The sequence below is a fragment of the Tympanuchus pallidicinctus genome, unplaced genomic scaffold (assembly GCF_026119805.1).
Source record: "Tympanuchus pallidicinctus isolate F22 unplaced genomic scaffold, pur_lepc_1.0 scaffold16, whole genome shotgun sequence".
Lineage (NCBI taxonomy): Eukaryota > Metazoa > Chordata > Aves > Galliformes > Phasianidae > Tympanuchus > Tympanuchus pallidicinctus.
The window spans coordinates 20736402-20757083 of NW_026294679.1; positions in this window are offsets into that span (position 1 = coordinate 20736402).

Genomic DNA, 20682 nt, shown 5'->3' on the forward strand with positions numbered 1-20682 from the left:
TTGGTCATTTCACATTACTAGAGTTTTGGAATTGTTTTTTGACTTTATAAATGATCCATATAGTCATCTTCTAATTATACATGATATGTTTAAAAAAAAAATGCAAGAAACTGGATGAGAATCTTTCTTTTTTTGCAGAACAGTTAAGAGTAAATTATTTAGATGGATTATGTGGTACATTGTCCATTAATAAGTTTTTGCAAACTTATTTAAAACCTAAGAAGTTCCTTAAACCACATCTTCAGGATATCATAATTCTTCCTGACTTCACTCCCTGGACAGGAAAGAAACACTGTATTTTAAGTTCAAAATTCATTTCACTGTACATCTAATTGATAAATATTGGGCATTACTGTGAAAGCAAAAAGGTGCTTTGTTCCTGCTTATGGTAGAAACTGTAGAAGTAAAAACTCTATAATAGCAATTCAAATTCTTGCAAGACTCAGAAGCTAGGAGGACTAGAGCTTTCCTTGGGAATTTTCTTGTCTGTAGCTTAGGGTTTGAAAATTGTCCTGACTTTCACGCTGGGCTAACCTCATAACAGGCCAATATTGAGACGGAAATCTGAGCTGTCTTAAGGCTGCTCTTAGTTGTCACTACCTTCATAAAGTCCCCAAAAAATCATTTCCGTTTCCAGGGATCTGGGCAAATTGTTCCCAACATCAGTTTTCTTAGAAGTTTGCGGGTAGTGGTTTAGTAAGCAATATGTTGTAAAGGAAGGCATTCTAAAGTTGCAACATACTTTTTGTTTTTTGGTTTGTTTTTGCTATTTTTTTTCCAAATCCAGCATTCTCCTCACAGAGCATGAAGGTACAGTTACTAGGTTAAAAGGACTTTTTGCCCATTTCATTCTAGCTGATTACAGTAAAGTAGTCACAGTAGGAGGCCAGTATCTGGACCTGAATTTCAGCTGCATGCAATAGAGAGGATTCCTTAGTTTGATATTAATTAATATCATAATTAGTATCAGCATATCTTCAAATACAACTGCTGAGTGAAATCACTTCTAGGAATGTTCTAGACTGAATTATGATAGCATATTGTGAAATTTTGGCTAAAGTTGCTGTTGTGTGAGAGGCTTCTGAATGCATAGATTTTGGCTCTCTAATGAGCCTCTTTTCACCAACCTAAAAATTAAGAAGTATTTTTTCATATACGGAATTATTCTTTATTCTCCTAGCTCCACAACTTCAATCAAAATCAACACTAATCATAGATTTGCTGTAATGATAATAATAAAAGCTACAAACCTATTGTCTTTATTCACACACACTAAACACATACACTAAACATTAGAAGTTGGGGGTGAAGATTGAAAAATACAATCTTACATGTTGAGGAAGAGTCAGACCTGCTGTCTCCCCTTGAAGTCACCTAGGTGAGGCTTTTTGACAAAATGGAAGCATCAATGAACTACTCTTGATTAAATGCTTGACAGGTTGACACTATCCCCATGAACAGGAAGACTGGGGTTGAAAGAAAATTTTAATACAAACAGAATTTCATTAATACCACAGTTTGCTGCAATGGCGGTCTTTTTTTCCCCTACTGTTATTTTTGCTTAGATGGTGTCATTACCTTTTAAAGGGGAAAGACGCTATGGTTAAGCTTTGTCTCAGAAAAAAATGTCATACTAACAGGGGGGGAGCTTTCAAGTAAAATCAAAAAACAAGCATGGAACTGTTCTGATTCTTCAAGCACAAATTAAACTAGTTTTAATAGGATGGTTCCTTTAAATGCAGACTCTTTTATTGAGCCAATATTTATTTTGCAGAGAGGGTACTGAAATTCATTAAGCAGTATAAAATAATCAATATAAACGGTATTGGAATGGTCTTACATCTCCCCAGATCCAAAAATACAGCCTCACTTCACTTTATTTACCTTCTGAGAGCTCTTTTTTCTAATGTGGTAACTGTTAGACTCTATCTGCTCTGCTCAATGTTAGGGCTGTCATGATGAAAGCGCATAAACAATATAAATAATAGTTGTTGGCACATGAAAGGAACTTGGAGTGGATTGTTCTTTTGGAATCTAACTGTCAGGGCTTTTGTTTGACTTTCTGGGATTTTTTTTTCTATTTTTCATGTTCAGTCCAAAAATTCTTATAATCTTAAATTGATTATTTGAAAAGCCATCATCTTTTAATATTTACATTGGAATTGAATATTTATAGCCTGATGCCAGGCAATTCTTATACAATTTAGTAAATATTTATTAAATCAGACTTGTTTTTTAAGACTTACAGTTTTGTAACTACTCTCTAGTGCTAATACTCTTTGAAGCAGAATGTCAGCCTGCACAAGTCAGTTTCTATGTTGTCTTTCCATTCCTCATTTGCAGTGATCCTTTTGGACTTCTTTTCACTGATAAATAGTTAAATAGTCTCATTCAGATCCTTGAAATTATCAGATTATATAACCTCCCATTCCATTCCTCCTACCCATCACCTCTGAAATGTAATATTTACTTGTGGATTTTTAGCTTCTCATTTGCCATTTGCCTTTAAAACGTTAGTTGAACCCACAGCATCTCTCCTTGTGATGCATTTTTAATTCTTCATTTGCAAGCAAGTAAACTGACTCACTGTGAGTTTATAGTAAATATTTTCCTGATACCATTTAATTGTGAATGTTTAATGCACAGCTTGAGATGTTTACCACCTTATTGCAGACTCATTCTAACTCTTTTTTGAAGAGAATAGGTGCTGAAGTACTGACTCATGTACATCTTCTCAGTTTGGAAATCTAAAACTGAGCCATCTAAATCAATGAACATGATACAATGCTATAAACAGCTTACCCAGTCACCAGCAGAGTCAGTAATAGAGCTTGGGCATCTGCTTCACATTTTCTTGTTCTCCTGTTATGCCATTCCTCCCTCCTTAAAGCACCAGTGACAAATAAAGTACAAGTAGATATTTGAGGGGCATAGGGAAGAGAATGTAGAAAACAAGGCAATTCAGAGGGTTTTATCCTTTCTATCCAAGTCAATGGCAGGTGTTCTACAACCTATTACAGCCCTGATAGTGCATTATGTTGCCTCATTCCAGCTCACTTGCTTTCAGACTGGATGACTAAATGTCAGTTCACATAGCAGATATCCAGTCCAAACGATCTGCAGTTGGATGGCAGCAGGTGAACAGAGGAGTGACCTGTACAGGAGCTTACCCTACCACTCCATATATCGAGGGCTGCAGATATTCCAGATCTTGGTAATGGAAAGAAGCAGATGTAAGCTACAAAATATTTTCCTGTGATTTTACGGCTCTTTCATGATTGATTATGAGTCCATACATGATGGAGAAGAGAGCTTTTCAGAATAAATAAGAACAGTTCTGATTATCCATCTTCCCACTTATTGACACAAATGGGCAATAGACAACGTGCTATAAGCAAAAAACGTTTCACTGCATTAGGAGCCATTTCTTTGCTAAAACACCCATGAAATCAGTCTCTTGACATATTCCCCAGCAAGTTAATCTGATTGTGATTGGCTCTGAGTGAAATGGAAATGAGAAAATTCCAATAAGCATGTGAACATACAAACTGATTTTCAACCCATTTTAAACACAGGTTGGCTGAAGACATTACTTGTATAGACGAGTAAGTGAAAGGATGAAGTGCATCTGAATGTAAAAGCCAAAATCAATTTGATTTTAAATGATTTTCAACTGATTTTAAAAAGCAATGGTGTGGAACTTATGTGTAAGGTTAACAGGCTTCAATTTTATTCCCTTCAGACTAAAGCAAGCTTATTTTTTCTCCTTTATTCAATTTGTTATTTTTTTATTCCACTACTGTTTTCAAGAGCCTGTATAGCACTTTACCAGTTTTAGTCAAAATTATTGGACCAACAATGTGAAGTATTTTTATACACAGAACTGAACACCAGATGGGACTCCATGAATATTATATTATTCATGGCCACTGAGTTAGAGACGCCCTAAAACCAAAATATCTAGTTTGCTGTGGTAGTGCCTCAGTGACAACCTTTTTTCTAGCTGCAGGTTTCCTTTGAAAAACCCAGTAGACTGATCAAAATCTGTGAAAATAGCAGGAGTTCTTCCTGCTGATCTCCAAAGCCTGCTGGCCAGGTTGCTATTTACTGAGCAAAATCATTTTGTGATACAGGTTCCATAATGAGTCTGAAGAAATCTGGATTCACTTTTTGTACTTATTTTCCCTAGTCTTGGCAATCTTGGGTAAAACACTTATTTCCTAAATTACAAAGTGAGATACGTAGATAGATAAATACTTTTGTTGTTTTTTTTTTTTTTACCTGTCAACTCATACATTACTGTTTTTGGCTAGATTTCTTTTTATTACATGTGGATGCAGCAGCAGCCTCTGCTGTCCTATTTGAGAAGCAAGTTGTGCTTTCTACAGGACATGGAATATTGTGGTGCTAACTAACCTGGAATTCCAGAAATATTTTAATCAGTGATGATGGAATGCAAGATGTTACATTTCTTCAGACTGGATGGACAGGCACTGACCAGTAAATTCAAATTGTTCTATGGTGTGCTGGAAGGTGTTTCTCAATGTGGGTATGATAATGACCCTGAATTGCAGTCAGACAGGCTTGAATTCTGTGGAAGTTTAAATTCCACAACAGAGCTGCCCAGGATTTAAAGGAAATTTAAATTAGAGCAGCACAGAGCTTGCTGAAATCTTTGCACAAATATCTGTGATTAAGGATGGTGACAAATGTGTCTCTGCTATTAATTTTAGAATCCCAAATCATAAAGGATTCAAAAACCATAATCCATTTGTCTGGCAGTATTTTAAATGAGGGGTAAACAAGCTAATTTCTGAGCTCCTTTACATCACTGTAAATTGAAGTAAATTTTCTGTAGAAATTAGACTGTATAAATGCCATTTGTATCCTCACTCTGCATTCCAGTCCTTATGGCTTCCCACCACGATTGTATTTATAAAATGGGTTTGTTGCTGATGTTTTCACACTGTGTAATTAAATAGCAGCTTCCTTACTTAATGTAAGAACTCTGAGTCAATTCCCAATATTTGATACAACCCTCATAAAGCATAATTATAAGCCAAATATATAAAAAGAGTTTAAGGATAAGGCCTTCAAAAAGGAGACACATTTAAATGTTGTACTTATTTCCACATTTATATATTATTTTAGTGGAAGTGCTGAAGTTCTCAGTACTTTGAACTGGCCTAGGTACTTGAGGGTCTAAAATCTCAGTTGATGCATTTATCCCTTCACTTCCATTTAAACTTTTTTTTTTTTTTTTTTTTTTTTTTGTGCCATCTGCAAATTTACTTTCTGTGTCTCTATTAGTGTTGCTTTGAACTACTCATTATTTTTCAAAGCTTCTGTCTGTGCAACAGTAAAAACTTACTGATGCAAATAGGCAACGTGAACTGTGGAACTCATTGCCACAGGATGCCACAAAAGCCAAGATATAATTAGATTTTAAAAGCAATTATCAAGACTTTTGAAGGGTAAGCGTGTCCTTGTAACTGCAAAACAGAAACCTTACAATTCAAAACAAAGGTCTTGATACAGCCTCAGCTCAGGAAGTCTCAAATATCCGAGTTATAGGATACAAAGCAAAGAAAGGAGCCCTCTGTTTTATATAACGTTGAAGCATTGCTTTTGCAGAAGTTTTGGGGTTTGTGTTTTGTATTTCACAGTGAAATTTTGTGGAATGTAGAAAAATCTACAGCAGTGTAATGCTATCACAGTTGTTTTACTAATTTAAGTCTACCACATAGACACACTGCGCCATCAAATACAGCTTCTTTCATTTCCAGGAATGTTGATAATATACTCTCTCTGGTATACAAAAGCATTTTGTTTTTTGTTCACATTTTGTACACCAGAGAGTACCCTGCATATCCTGTAAAATAACTGTGGATAGTATAACACATACTAAAAGAAATGGATCTGTTCACTGGGGCAAATGAGGAAGATTTTGAACTTGACTTCCAGTAGTACATGCATGCACCTACATGCAAATGTGAAATAAAGCAAGAATCCCTAACCTGAGGCCTCCAGACTGACTCCCAAAATACCAGAGTTCAGCCCTGGTCAGTATTCATCTTAATAAAGGATTGAAATCCATGGGAAGACCTAACATCCCAGAGTTCTACTCATCCATCTTAAGTTGAGAAGTGTGTTGGGACCAGTGATGATTTTTTTCCCCAAGAGCTAATCTTGTTTATAAAGGATGAGAACATTAAACATTTGCTGCTTTTTACTGCAAAGTAGTAACTTTTTCAGCAGGACAGGAGTTGAGTCACTTTCAGAAGGATTGTGCTACCAACATATTTTGCGTGTTGCTATGTGGTATTGTTTCAAGAAAGCAGAGACTACTGTTATCCATTACTTTCTCTTCTCATGGAGATGGTCTGGATGAGCTCAGCAAGTGACCAGCCCCTTAGCATCGTGCACACTACCGGCAGAAATTGTCCTTGCCAACAACTCACCTTGACAGACACAGCTGCGTATTTTTTTTTGCGAAGTAGTGCTCATATTAGAAAGAGTTTAACTCTTCATTCTTTGAAAGCATTGACTGAGACCATGGTTAGATGGTTTTGCAGCATGTTGCATGTTATTTCGAGAAAGGTGGAGAACTCGGTTTATTTTATTAATATCTATGCAAAATTTGTAGTATCAGTACGTGCTTCATGAACCAAAGACTTCCATTGTTCCAGGTAGCTGTGAGAGGAACTGCTGCATGACAGAGAATGTGAATGATGCGATTAAATTGGTAATTTCTCATACTGGATCTTTGAAAGTAAAAATATCCTCAGCCTTTTCAGGCTGACTGCCCCTTATCCAAGCCGGGGAACATAACCACTGCAGTTAACTCTACCACTCTACTGATAGAGTGCTTTCTACTAGCAATAGCAGCAATAATACATGAGCTGTCTTTGAGCTCACATAATTTCATGGAGAGGATTGCTTGCACTGTAGGAGGTGAGCACCAGGCTGCCTTCTTGCTTCACCTCTGAGTGCCACTTTCCAGTAGGCGAGCACCTGTGGAGGCCAACGCCAGCTGCAAGTTCCTGGGCAGCCAGCAGCGGTGAGTTCAGGGGCTCTGAGAGGTGGGGGGCAGGGAAAGTTTGGGTGCATAAATAAGCTGAAAAAATCCTCACTGTCAAATGAAATGTTCCTCTGCTTTATCACCATTATTTTTAGTGAGATTTTGCATTATGGTACCTTGAGTTTTAAATTAAATGTCAAATATAATTTGGCACTACAAAGAATGAATTATGTGACTGCCCTCAGAGAAAATCAGAAGGCTTAGCTCTGTGAGTTAAATTGGTATCTGCCTTATACTGAGCTGATGTGGGCTAATTGATTGGGATCTGACAGGGTACCATATTGCAAATTCAGCACAATCTCTCCCATTAAAAAAGAATAGATCTAAGGTACCGTTAGGGAAAAGCAAAAAATCTTCTGAGAAACAGAATGAGAGAGGAAAAGAGTATCTTCAAGGACTGTCTTTTGCACTGATGGTTTAGATTCCCCGGAAGCCCACATTTCTTAAGGGCACAGTACAGACGATAATGTGCCCCAGGTCACTTTGAAAACAGATTTGCATTCAGGTTTCAGATTCTCCTGGCCTACTTTTAAAGAAGAGCAAAATATTTTCTCAGCTGACTAAATCTGTCTCCATGAGAACTCAAATGACAAAGTGCCACTTTAGATCATTAAAGGAGGGTAATATGTTTTAATCAGCAATTATATGAGGAAGGACAAACTGAATGCTATAGCAAGCGGGTCATTTTATAAATTCAGTACTTGTGGCCCTCTCCCTTTCAGAACACATGATGCTATTTCTTGGAAACATTAGTCTTAAAAAACTATTGTCAAGTAAATAAGCCTTGTGTTTCTCACAGCCTTCATGTCTGTGTAGTCTGGGTTTAATTTTCTGTTAAGTACAGGCAGTGTTGGGGGGGAGGACTAAGTTTGAAGTTCTAATGTAGTCAGGCTGGAATCTGTCACTCAGCTTATTGCATGTTGATGACTCAGTGCAGTTTCAGCTGTAAGCAGACCATGATTTATGGACACCAAGTGAACTCCTGCGGCAAAAACCAGCCATGAGATCAGAGCAGCAATAGGGCCCTTTTTTGGCAGGAGACAGCGCCTGCATTTTTCTCATTCATGCCAAACTGCTTTGCACGGCAATTAGCTCTGTCCTCATTTAGTCTCCAGTCCCAAAGGGTAATGAAAGTCATATATCATCTTCAAGGCTGCTAATTATCCAGCTCAGTTACAGGTAGGCTTTGTAACTGTGAGAAGGGCCTGTCTGCTTGATATTTATTGCTCTTCCAATAAGCAAGCAAAGGAGAAGGGGGGAAAAACTTTCTTGAAAGCTTGCCCATACCCCTTGCCTCAGATCTTTGACATACCTTTTGCAAGTGTGCTAGTCAAAGGGGAAATGTCTTCATCCCACATATCCATTTTTCATGCTGTAACTAAACATTCAGCAAGAACAGAGAGCAAGTGCTTGAAACATGAGAGAACATATATTTGGGGTGTGCTTGTTTCCAGTTGTTTGCTTGTGGAAAGGCAATCCACTGAATACGCTGTCATGAAAACAGGAAGAGCCGTAAGAAAGAATAAAAAAATCTGTTCTTGTCTTTTTCTTCTCAGCCCTTCAGTGCACACCAGAGCTGCGTGTTTAGAAAGCAGTAGGGTTAAAGATCTGTGATAGTTCTCCTGAAGATGTGCTAGCAGAAGCCTACAACTCCTGGTCTGAACCCTCTCACTGTTAGTCCTGACATAAAATTGATCTCTCTAGGCAGAATTTGGGACCTGCCTAACCTTCTGTAACAGACAGGCAATTTGAGCAATCTTTTCCTGTTATTAATATAGTAGCTAAACTAATTGTCCAGGTACCTGAGACCCTGTATTGTTGAGAAATGAGCTTCTTCCCAAATTTGGATGTTGTGTACAAAGGCAGCCACCAGGGTAAGCATGTGGAAAGGGGGAGCCGAGGCAGAAGCATTCAGCAAAGCTCAGCAAACAGAGCTTCAGCTGGCACCTGCACCTGGAGGTACTGTGGGCAGGAGGCATGGAGCTGCTACTTGTGTGTGTGCACCAGGAGCAGTATGCGACTGTGCTGGTAGAAGATACGCAGACATGCTGAGCACAGAGAATGCTGCCAGGCGCACAGCTTTCAGGTTGGGAGCTGCAGTGCAGCGTGGTGGGAGTTCTTCCATCCTCACAGCTTTGAACTACAGTGTGGCATTGGGAGGGGCTCGGTGCAGCTCTAGTGCCTCTAGGCATCTGCTGGGTGCATCCAGGCCTCATCTTCACTTCTATCAGCACTCAGAGGGCGGGGGTGGGAAAGAAAGGGAAGAAGTTCCTTATTCTTACAATTTCTTTTCCTGTGTGAAAATGGAGGATCGGTTTTTGTGATCAGATGGGATTTTATTTTTCTTCATGCTGAGGATGGCTGAGTGCCTTGCAGGAACTGCTTTCACAGTCTCCTTGGCCTGGAGGAAGCACTAGAAAGCTAGTGGAGATCCAGGTAGTTCAGATACCAAGATTCGGAGTATTGCAAACAAGAAGAAGCTTATCTGTTTTGTATTGGCAAGATCCCTTAGCTGAGTGCAGATTCACACAGGTCCTGGAACTGCCATTAAACCATAGGTTATTTGCAACGTCTTTCCTAAATTTCCAAACTTGCTAACTTAAACTTCCTGTAACTACATTTCAAGAGCTCTCACCTCACCCTTCTTGGAAATACATATCCATGCAGCTCCTTACAGTGGTAGGAACTGCCTCTGTATATCCTATTGCAGAGCAGCGCTGGTGCCTGCCTCCCTCTTTTCTGCAGGATCAAGAGTTCCTTGCTGGAGCTCTGATGGGTAGGGCAGTGAGTTAGATAGAAGTCGCCATCCTGGACCAGAGTGGTGATCTATCTCATCTGATATCTTGGCACTTATAATGAATAGTGCTAACTGCTATAGAGGAAGCTGTCCCTTTTCCTCCTATAATTTAATTCTTTCTTGAAAAAGGGTTTTAATTAGTCTTTTCCCTCAATAATAAGTATTTCGGCTTCTAAAAAAAGTTAGTTTAACACTCTCAATTCTGCAGTTCCATAGATTTTTCTTTTTACACTTCTTAGTGTTTGTCTGCAGTCTTCCCTCTGGAATTAGCAAAATGAGAGATGCAAAGCAGGAACAAACAAATGTTAAAGACTTAATCCAAATCCTGCTGAAGCCACTAGTGTATTGCCTGTTTCAGCATTTGGTTTAGATCTGTCTCCTAAGCCAGCTTTTCATGTAATACTAATTAGCATTACACCAAAATTAAATATTGTTTTGGAAGTAGTATTCTCTGAGAAGATGAGAAAGTAATGAAAAATGAATGTTCAACCCTTACAGTTCTCTGTCTGCAAAACCTGCTCTTCAAATTTATTTCATTTAATTTCCCCACTTATTGTCCCATTTCTTGAAAAAAAAAACCACATTTGTCTGACTTATCTGTTGCCTTTTGTACTAACAAGGACTTTATCACTAAGGTAGGTATACCTCAAATACTTACCCATTATCAGTAATGTTATTTGTTGTTGTGCAGCAAATAACATGGAAACAAATTGGCTTTTTGCTTCTTTTTATGGCCAAAAATGGGTGATACCTGAGGGACAGTTTTGTACCAGCCAGTGACTATTTTTCTACACCAGTGAAAGGTGCTGAAAGGGTAAGTGTCTGTACCCTGTCCTTGCCCTATCTCAGCAGCAGCAGCACCATCCAGCTGTGCAAGCAGCTGCACAGGGAGAGGATGTGGCACACAGCTGAAGTGTGGAGCCATGCATGCTGCCACAAAGTGAGGAGGAGAGGCAGGGGAGATGGAGGAAGGGTGGAAAAGATAGGAATCTGTCCATTCCAATAGCTTTTCACAGTTCAGCTAGATGAAGCTGACCATCAAAGAACATCCTTACTGTACATCTGTATTCTTTTGTATAGGCCCCAGTTTGTTAGGTGGCTTCTTCAGCAGTTGAAATTATGTATATAGAAATGCATGCAAGCTATTAGCATTAAAAAAGGCACCTTTTTTTTTTTTTTTAATCCCATCCAATTGAACAGTTATGTCTTCTGTGCAAACACTGGTGCTGTTTTATGTTCCCAATGAGCCTGACTGATGCAGCTGCAAACAGAAACTATCATTGGCACTGTGTGCTTTTTGATCCAGCATACATAGGGATGTTATGAAAAGGTATGCTGAAGGAGTATTTCTAAACAGGTTTCATTAGGAAATAGGTGTGGCTGAGAGGCAACGTCAGCAGAGTCTGAGAAAGATATGAATATCAAAGTCTTAAGTCAAGTTCTACCTCAAAGCCCTCACCTTTGTTGCATGGACGCTATACACGATTCAGCTGCTACCTAATTAATGCAAAAAAAAACCCAACCCAACTCACCAGAAAATACTAAATGTTTTAAAAATCTCTAAATGCCGTCACTCATGAGCTAGTTTTACTCTTCCCTTTCAAATAAAGCTGAAAGAGAAGAATATAGGGAAAATTCCATTTGTTGCTGTTGAATTAGGGATCTTCAAAACAATTCAAGGACATGAGTAGGTTAAAGTGTCTCAGGAACGTTGTTCTGCTCGTTCTCTGTGGGAAGCAAGCCTATGTGAGCCACAGCTCATGTTTCCTCCTTGCTCTAAGCCTCAACAGGTGGACTGCAGGGCTAACCCAAAGAGCTCCCAGAAAATTACTTGATGTTGTGTGAAAATTTGCTCAGGTCTTAAAAGCATTTGAAGTAAAAATTCTGTGTACAAAATGTTCAGGAAGGATACACGTGATAAGGAAAAATCAAGACAGTAAGGGTCTTTTGTGTGAAGTATGAGAAGGAGGAGGACATGATGGAATCACTTCCTTCTTCTGACCAAGATGATTTTTTTCTTTTTGAACTTATATTTCTGGGCTCCCACTAAGCATATTGTTTCTCTTCCCTTTTGTAACAGAGAATCATTATGAATTTGGCCAGCCTCATCAGGAAAGGCATCAAACAGATCTTGTCTGGTAAGTGTTATTATCATTGTCAGGAATCACCAAACCTTTGGCATACCTATGTGGGGAAGGGGTGAGGAGGAATATTTTATTCAGTTTCTTCTTATATATATTCTGCTCTGTATATTTCTTATAGCGGTCATTTTTCTAATTAATCATCTGCATGTCATTCTGTTTTATGCCAGAGCAAGCAAGGTCAAGGAGATTCACTGTGTGCATAGAGCAAAAGCTGCTAAGGTTTGCAGTGTTATTTAGTTCTTTAGGTTGTTTGTTCTTCATTTCATAATGAAGTCTTTAACAGCATCTTGTGCAGATAAACTGTAGCCTCATGAAAGGCAGCATTGGAACAGAGGGCTGTAGCTAATGATTTGTATTTTCATCTTCCCTCTATATATGTAAGAGGACTTGAAAAATTAAAAACATATAACTCAAGCTAAAATTTTTTCAAAAATTCATTGTAGGTAGCACAAAGGTAGATTGCTGACAGTGCTGCTGACGAAACAGTCATGCCCTTTTGTGGGAAAAGCTAGCTGCTTTGTGAACTTCCATGAGACTCCAAGGAGCAATACACAGTAGCTGGCTAGAATCAGTGAATTAAACAGTGGTTTCTTTCATGCTGATTCCACATTAGTGAGTCTTTAAGTCAGTAATGGAAGGCTTCTCCTCAAAATAATATTGTGCATCTCAGCCAGGCTATGGTATCTGTTGTTTTGATTCTCTTTGTCCAAAAGAAATCAGAGTTACCATCCCTGGGCTCCTCAACTAGAACATACAGAACGTGCTGGTGCCTCTGTGTCTTTCCTGCTTTGGGAATGCTGACAGACTCACGATGGTCAGTAAAGGCCAAACGTGTTTGAGCTGTTTGAGAAAGCTTCCTGAGTATGAAAGACGTAGGTGGTTGTTTAACATGATTACTGTTCTGCTCAGAGTTTTTGAGGCTATTCCTGTCAAGAGTCATACTGATTCTGTAGTTAGTAACACCAAGAAAGTAAGTGTGGCCATATGTAATTCTTACCTAATTAGTGTCTGTAGGATATATTTCTACATGATTAATTAACCTGCTTATTGAGCAAGAAGTGTTTCATTTACTAATACAGTAAACAAATTGCTGACTTACCTGTGTTTAATGAAACATCAGTTATAGTGTTTGTTTTTAGATTCAAAAATTAATTATTACATTGAGCAAGTATATTCTATCTTGCTTCAAATATCTATTCTCATATTTATATGGCTTTCAGTCTCCAAGCCAAGGCAACTATCCAGTTGTTCTCACTTGAACCAAAACACTATTTTATTTTAACAAGTCCATTACAGCATATGCCTAATGTAGACTATTTCAGTATCTTGTTAAGAAACATAAAAGCAGTGGAACACCTCTAGTTAATTCTTCAAGCAGTGCCATAATATTATATCATAGCTTTGGCCTGTCTATTAGGATCAGATATTGAAGAATTCACTTGTCCCTGTGTATCTGCAGTAGAGAAATTATCACCTGAGTTGGGGTATGGCTTGCAGTAGGTGATTGTCCAAAAAGACTGATAATCTTAGGAGCTCTTTGTTTCACTTGCACGACTTCTTTGGTGCACTCCTACCACGATGATTTCTTCTTTTTCTTCTCCAGACAATTCATTTGTATATGTACTGCAATTGAGACTCTTTGGCAGAGGAATGCAATCAGAGCTTGCCTTCAGCTTTCCATGTGCTTCCCAGAGGCCTCTGTGCCTTGCAGGCAAAATACCTTTTGTGCTTATTGCTGATACAGATATTTTCAGCCTATTTATGAATATATCAACACTGTAAGTACTGAGACACCCAGGCTGGCTCAGCATGAATGGTCTGGAACTAGGAATGGTGAGAAAGACAGCAGATTTATCCACGCTCATTTTGCAGAATACTGCTCAGTCTGAGAAACAGCATGGTTGTGCAAGCACAGCAATACGACCTCTGGATGTGAGCTCTTATTTCTGCACATCATCACATGGTCCAATCAACTATTCAGTCTGCAATCTGGAGCCAGATCCTCAAGTGCTCAGTGAGGTAAATTCTCACTGAAGTCTGGCAGAAGGAGAGTGTAATTCTGTTCAAAGACTCCAAATATGCAGTAGCAGTTGTGGATTGTCAAATCCAGCATAGGATTATACCCCACATCATATGCTTCAGCACTTTTATACAGACTACGTCTAAGTTAATTTTTAATTAGCTCATTATACAGATAGAAGATCTGCTCATCTTAGGTTTCATGACCACAACTTTGCCTACAGGTCTCTTTATCAGACAGTTGGATGATGCCAGGACCAAACTGGAGATGGAAGTGCTCAGACCCTGCAGCAATGAGACTAATATTAAAAGTCCTGATAGTATCAGACACCACCCTCCATTATATCACAATTTCATTTCCATCTTCATGCTCAACTTTGTTATAATAAAGAGCTTGTAGAGGTTCTTGACTGCTGGAAAACCTAGATGCCAAAGAGAGCTGAAGCTATTCAACTATGTATAATGGTACATAATACCCACAACCTCCTCACAGGTTTTGATGATTGAATGCAAGTTCAGCCCACCCAAAGTGATTCTTAATGAATTGTTGGTCAACAGGTTGCTAAACACAGATATTCTCCATCTTCTGGTTGAAGATTTTGTAGACATACATGTATAATGAGACGTGACAGCACTGGTTGCCTGTAATGGCATTATCTGCTTTGGAAATCCTTTCTCTCCTCTGTTAGCAACATGTCTGCTGCTTTGAGATGCACTGCCTACATATGTAACTTGAAGCATGAATAGATAGGGCTGAGGAATTACTAGCTTTACAGACCTGGAATTAAGGTATACGCAAAGTGATTTCTTTTGGTTTGTTCGGGACATCTGTGGCACAGTTAGGAACAGACCAACTCACCTAAGATCTTAATCAGAGCCCACCCTTACCCACATACTACCTGTATGTTAGTAGTCTTTGTATGATCCTTTCAGTCCCATTGAGAAATTCTCCCTGGAGCTTCCAGTCCTCTCTAGTGTGAAAAACTAGTAACAGCTACAATGAGATTATTTAGAAGCTTTGTTTTTTCCTTTCTGTTTCCTTCCATTTGCTACCTGAAATATCATCAGAAAATTAATTTCCATGAGATCAGAGTAGATCTGGAAGTTTCATATGCGTCAATAGAACTTTTTAAGAATAGCTGCACCACAGTAGGCTACTTGCTTCAGTCTGATCAGATGGAATAACAGGCTGTCAACTTAGCTTGACACAAACTGTAAACTTGACTCAAAAATTCTTGTGAAAAAGAATTGTGGTTTCTTGTTTAAGGTACAGCAAATCTTTTTGAAGAGATACTCAATCCCAGTGTAATTGCCGTTAAATCCTGCTCTTGGCTTGTGTGCAACCATTCCACAGCCTCAGTGACAGGAGGTAATCCAACTGCAAAGACTCCTTAAGTGATTGTCCAGCCGTTCGCACCTCTGGAATTTCATAATAAATTGAATCAACTGAGCATGGTGGGGAGGTGGAGGCTGGACACTGAACAGATCTGAATGAGTGGTGAAACCAATGACTCATCTCAGTGTCTCATTTCATTTCTATTCAGATTGTTTATCTAGGAAGAAAAGGGTAGGGAATGTGTAAGGATATATGTGTTTATTTAAATCTGTAGTTGGGAGCTAATTCCTAGGTTTTACTATGAAGCAGTGGAAGAGACTGATTTTCTATAGGAACATTGTTAATTTATTTATTTTAATGATGTTTCTTGGTTTTTGTTTTATGTGTAACAGAGGAAAACAGTGACTTTTTTGAAGTCATCTGTCTGAAATCCTTCATTGCTATTGATTTCCATTCGACCCTTTCCAGCTTCTCTATGTGTTGACGGCATTCAAGGGCCAAAGCTTTGTGATATATTTGCTGTGGTTTAATCAGTGCTTTACCTCTCCTCTAGTTCCCCATTGTGATGAGCCTGAGGATGAAATAAAGCTGCACTGAAGCATTTCAATATCCTATTTTGCTACAGACTCGCATTAAATTTGCTATTCTCTTTGAAATCAGCAGAAAAACCCTGACTGACATCAACTGAGGATCTGGTTCTGTGTTTCTGACAACATTACTCCTTTTCTGGTATACCAGTCCCTGTGGCCGCTGAAAGTGAAGAGAAGCTTTCTCTGAGGCAGTTTCTCTGAGGTCATGAATGCTAAGAGCGCTGATAATTCACCCTCTCACCAGCCTGGTCTCCCCATCCCCTGCTCTTGTTGACTTGTTCTAGCCCACTAGTGCCAATGCCACCATGTCACTGCAAAGCTCGTCTGTGCTGAATTGTCAGTAAGCATAAGAGCAGGCAGATGAAAGTAACTGTTGGGTGTGAATAGGGAGTAAGGAAATATTTTGCTTCCTAAGAATGCAAATGTTCTCTGAATGGATCTGGCTATTCCCTGAATATAGATGTTGCGGAAGATTTTCTGTAAGAGACAGGCCTCCGGTTTAGCATCCTGCCTCCAAAAATAACTTGTGCCTGATCTTTCAAAACCCTCAGTAGCCTACCTTGCCAGTTATATGTTGCTGAGTAGGAGGGTTGAGAGGATTATTTCAGCTGTGGCAATCAGTTTACACCTTGAACCACAAGATCGGATTACTTTTGGTATTTAATTTTGAAATATTTCCCCCAGATGCACTGTACCTTTGCATGTTTCCTGGATGAATTTCATTTATTTCCTGCTCTTATTTCTAAGCTTTCCTAGGTCCTCTGTATTATTTCTCTGTCTTCAGGTATGTTTGCAACACATCCTAATTTCATATAGTCTGCAAATTTAATTATTGTCTCAGCTCTTCATATTACCTGATCAGTGGTTTTAAAATATTACTGAAATATAACAAATGCCTGAGTTTCACTCACAAATTTCCCAAGGAACAGTACCCTCAAAGCATATACTATAGGACTGTTGGGGAAGTGTTATATGTTTAGTTTCTATGACACTATGGATGTGGGTAAGACCACTTGCGAAAAATGGGTGACACCAATTTATGCTTTCTTTGCTATGAAAAGCTTTCTCAGCAGAGCCATGGTTGTACAACTGAACATCGGAGTTTTTGTGGAAAGCCTCTAGCAAACGTGAACTCAAAGCTGTCATAAACATACTTTGTGACATAGGTGAAAAATAAAGACTACAGTAGGAAAAGAAAACTCAGTCTAAACAAGCCTGATATTTCTTTTAATGAGTGGGACTAGTGAAAGAAGTAATAAAGAAAGAAGTCCAAGGGCAGTGTTTCGCAGTGCTGTAAAATGGTGTTTTGAACTTGATTTATAATAACTGGAAATCAAGGCGCTGAGAAGGAAGAGCGTGGAAAGAGAAAAATATTTGAAATGGCCATTGAAACAAAGGGAGTAAGAAAGATGTGAGACAAAAAAAAAGATACGTTGATACAGCTGAGGCAGCAGATGACTAATGTATGAACTCTGAGAAACAGAATAAAGGAAAGGCTGAATTTTTAAAGTTTTTAGACCCAGTTTTCCAGTCGCATCTAAATAAACATAGTTAAATATTTCAGATGACTTTTCATTAAATGATTTACTATCATGTAAATATCGTACATAAATTCAATTTTTATAAATTTATCCTCAGAGATTAGTAAGAAAATGTTTTGTTGTTTTTTTTCCTGGAAGTTCCTTATGCAACCTGTTACTGCTTCTTGTAAGCTCGTGGTTTGTGAAGATTATTTCATTCTCTCGTTGACTTTGGTGGGGACTCCTAACTGGGCTGACATGTCGGTATGATTTTATTGATCTTTCTTACACCTCTGATTGCCTAGATCCTTATTATGTATGAAAGAACAGAAATATTTTTCTTACTGTTTGTTGGGTTGTTTTTTGTTTCTTTGTTTGTTCTTACACAATACAAGCTATATCTTGCATTGAGAGAGGAATTTTTGTTATGTGGATTTTAGATTGCTTTTTCCAATAATGCAAAAGCTATATCCCCAGGATCATATTTTTCAATTACTTTTGCTTCATATTTTAGGTACTTTATTGGGCCTAATTATGAACCAGGTGCAGAGCGCTGAGCAAGCATGAAGCTGTACTTAAGAATCAGGTTTATTGGAGGGGGAACAGAAGGGAAAGGAGGTCGGCTTACAGTTCACATGGAAAGTGTGTGTGTTGGAGAAGGACAGAACAGGACCCCATCTGTAAATGAATGGCGTGCCCTCACTAGGCTACAGTCCAGTGAAAAAGAAATGGCTCAATGCAGTTGTCTGGGAACTTCACTTATTAGGCAATTTTAATATAGCTCTAACAAGCTCCCTTTAAGCCAGACCTTGGGTAAGGCCTTAGAAATGCTCAGCTGTGCCATGTGGCTTGTAACAAATATCACAAAGTATTGATTTATTCCATAACCACTCCCTGCCATGTGTTATGTAAATAACAGGGTTTGATAGAGTGTGTGGTTCATCGTGCTGTAATGCATAGGTCCTGGGGAGGTCTCCAGCAAAAGATGAAAGGCCAAGTGCCTCCAGTTGTCCTCAGGATGTGTGCATGACACTGCAGCTGCACGCCCGTTCACCAAGCCCTTCCCTTCTGAGTGCATTTTATGATGATGATTTTAATATTTTATCTTGTTCTGATCTGGGCGGGTGTAATCTTCTAATTACATAACTTTCAATTTTCTCAGGTTGAATTCGTGCTTAACAGCGTTAGTAATTGTCCACTGGAAAAACTAAATTCACAGCGCTTTCATTGCATATGCTCATATCTCTGCAGATTTAACCTACAAAAATACACAGTCTGAAAACACAACTAATTGTACTTCAGCTTGTAGGTTACCGAGCAGCCTCGTTCTGTTTTCCCACAGCCAGGAGAAGGCCTCAAGGCCAAAATGTCACCTCAGATTTCTTTTGATCTCAACTTATATTTTATTAACCCTTTTAACTTCACTGAGGGTATGCAAGGAAACATGTATATTTTCTTTCATATAAAACTAGCATTGTCCTTACATCTTGTGTGCAAATGTATGGACGGTTTTTCATACAAAGGATTATTTAGATGTAATCTATATGCTTTGTGAGTTACAGATAAGAAGGGGTAGGCAGCATTTATACTGCAGTGTTTATGATTTATTCCCCTTTTATTTTCTCTCTTTAACTCCATCCAAAATATTTCTGAGTCTTAGTGAAATATAATACTACAAGCCTTTAAGGGCACTTTTTCATCTCACAATTGCAAAGTGCTTTTCAGGGCTTAATTAAATTTTACAGCACACCTCTCAGGTGAGCATAATTTGAATTCATCCATTCCTGTCTGTGAGGAAACTGAGGCAGGGAGTGGTGATTAACTTGGGGCTATACACCAAATAAAATGTCAAAGTGAGAATTATGGGGTCCAGGAGATCTGATTAGTATCATATAAATCCAGTGTAAATTGGCTCTTAAAGATTTTACCAACAGACAATACAAATGATGGCTTCCTGATCTAACAGAGGAGCCAAATACTTTCTCTAGGTTCTTCCTTTCCACAGCCTTTGTGATAACTGACTGGCTTATGCCTCAGTCTGCTTTTAGGGCTGCTCAGATCTTTGGGTATGCCAGTGTTTGTGCAGTCATTCCACACGATCATAAGAGAGCAAGAAGATGGTTGCATTCTAATGCAGTCTTTTTCTCAGTATGGCATAAGCCATCTGCTCTGCCCACTGACAGTCCTGTTGGGATGGGATCTGAATGCATCCATCAACTCCTAAAGCCATAGTATTCCACAACGTAAACTCTGTAATAGTAGCTGCAAAAAACAAGGACTCCTTGCCTAGTTAAGGAGGCAAAGGAGAATGTTTTCATCCTTTTCTTCATTAAGAGGTATTGAAAGCAGTTTGTCCTCTTCTGCAGAAATGTGGGAGAAAGCTGCTGGGAAATCTGAAGGCATGTCTTCCCAAGATGCTTTATAGATTCAGTCCCCAGCACCCAGTAACCAAACACAGTTACTGGTGATGCTATAGGAGGCCATAAAGCATGATTCTGGAGTAGGGTGGAAAAGTGGTAAGATACTTGCTAAGCCTTCAGTGATCATGGTTGAAAATCATACCCACTTTTATGAGAGCCTGACTGTGACAAGACTGCAGCTCTGCAAGTGTCACATGGATTCTAACTCCCTATTTGTGCTCCTATCTGTAGGAGGGACAGCTGGGAGTGCCCTTGCCTTTGTGCTGGCCACTGTGGTGAGAAAAGATCTCTAGATGCAAGATAGACTCACAATAAGCAAAGCAGTATTTTTAATGAGTTGGGGAATGCAACTTAGGGAAATCAGTGGTGTGAATTAACTTAGGATTCTCTCAGCGAAGAAGCCAGAGTTTGAGTGATGTCCCTCGGTTGCAAGAAACCGGCCTCAGCTCACGCCAAGCAAGCATGACTGCCTTTGGGTTTTGCAGAGCCTAGTCACAGTGTCTGACTCCAGTCCCTCCAGGTAGTCTACACAATGTGTTAACACATAATACTATCGGTGTGCTGTAAGGAAGTCAGTCGGTAGCCACGAGGCAAGTATAACAGGGGCAAAGAGAAATTTTCTTTTATGACACTGTCAAACTGGTCTCTTAAAAAGAACTTGTTTGAAAGTGAAATGTCTCCTCACAGTCCTGCAGAGACTGATCTTCTGCTGCTATTTTTATGAAACTGGCACTGCAGTGCTTAACTCTTCATCAGAATAACATAATCAGAGTGC